The following is a 1,684-nucleotide window of genomic DNA, read 5'->3' as shown; positions in this document are numbered from 1 at the left end:
AAATGACTGTTAAGCTAACTAAATAAGACTTCAGTGACCACACATGACAAAGAATACAGGCTTTACAAAATTAGCTTTAAAGAGTAACTAAATAAAAACTAATAACAAAAATGAACAAAAAACTGTAAAAACAAAACCTGGGGAAAGTGGCAATCTGATTTTCATAATTGCCATATTTTTGTTTAACTATGAAAATGCTTTGATAGAAGTGAACATGTAGCAAGAAGAACAGCAAGTGCATGCACAGTAAGACATGGCTATCAGAACAGATTGTGAGTGAACAAATAATTCATACTGCTTTTGCCCTTCACCCAGCAACAGAAGGCTCTAGTTACTAGGTGCAACTAGAAGTGAACCTCCTCCCTAGTTCACTTCTCAAATTCTCCCTCCTCCTCAGCCATGGCATCCTGGTACTGTTGGTACTCAGACACCAGGTTGTTCATGTTGCTCTCAGCCTCAATGCTCAATTTCATCCATGTTCTCATTCACATGTGGGTTCAGGAAGGCCTTGCACCTAAACATGGCTGTGAACTGCTCTGAAATGCACCTGAACAACTCCTGGATAGTAATGTTATTGCCAGTGAAGGTGGTGGGCATTTTTAACCTTGGTGGTAAGATGTCACAGATGGCTATTTTCACACTGTGGGGGATCCAATCAGTAAAGTAGCTGCTGTGCTTGTTTTGGATGTTAAGCATTTGCTCATCTGCTTCCTTCATGGCCATGCAGCCCCTGAAAATGATAGCCACCACTAGGTAGCAGCCATGGTGAAGGTTGCAGGCAGCCATCATATTCTTGGTGTCAAATAACTGCTGGGTGAACTCAGTCATTGTCAAGGCTCAATACTGCTGGCTGCCCCAGCTGGTCAGTGAGGCAAAGCCAGGCAAGAAGAAGTGCAGGTGGGAAAATGGGACTACACTCACGAACAGTTTCTGCAGTCAGCATTTAGCTGGCCAGGGAAGTGCAGGCAGGTGGTGACTCTAGTCATAGCAGCAGAAACCAGGTGGTTCAGATCACTGTAGGGGGCTGTGGGCAGCTTTGGGATTTTGAAGCAGATGTCATTGGGAGCTTCATCATAAAGGCATAAAGTCTCATATGTGTTTTCTATGAACTGGTGGACTGACAGGGTGGCACTATAGGGTTCCACAACCATGTCTAACACTTTGGACAAAGGCAGTACACTGAATGTGTTTATGATCTTATATGGGTACTCCTCCTGGATCTTGCTGAGGAGAAGGGTACTCAACTCAGACCTAGTTCCTCAACTTAGGGAGTGGGTCAGCTGAAAACCCTGCAGGCGGTCACAGCTCTTAGCCTCCTTCATCACAATGTCCATCATCAACTCCACCAGCTATTTAAAATGTCCAGATTTCAAACAAAAATCATGAGACATGCACAGAAATAATGTGGCATGGCACATACACAGAGAAATTTAAAGTCAATAGAAACTGTCTCCACACAAGCCCATAGGTCAGACTAACTAGAAAAGACTTAATTGAACTACTTTAAAAATATTCAAGAAGAAAAAAGGAAAGTCTAAAAGCTAAAGGAATGTTTGCAAACAATATCTTACCAAATAGAGAAAGTCAATAATGAGAAATTACATAAAAAAATATATTCAAATAGAAATTCTGGAGCTTATACCTATAATAACTTAAAAATTACTAGAGAGAATCAACAACATAT

At 41.3% G+C, this 1,684-nt stretch overlaps 1 pseudogene; it reads right to left on the bottom strand.

The window, feature by feature from the left end:
- Positions 1-368: 368 nt before the first annotated feature.
- On the bottom strand, positions 369-1,166 carry LOC100426513 (tubulin beta chain pseudogene; annotated as a pseudogene).
- Between the last annotated feature and the right edge of the window lie 518 nt (positions 1,167-1,684).

Source organism: Macaca mulatta, chromosome X (genome assembly GCF_049350105.2).
Source record: "Macaca mulatta isolate MMU2019108-1 chromosome X, T2T-MMU8v2.0, whole genome shotgun sequence".
NCBI classification, from domain to species: domain Eukaryota; kingdom Metazoa; phylum Chordata; class Mammalia; order Primates; family Cercopithecidae; genus Macaca; species Macaca mulatta.
Note: the sequence above shows the minus strand (reverse complement) of the source record. Positions and strands in the feature narration are given on the sequence as shown.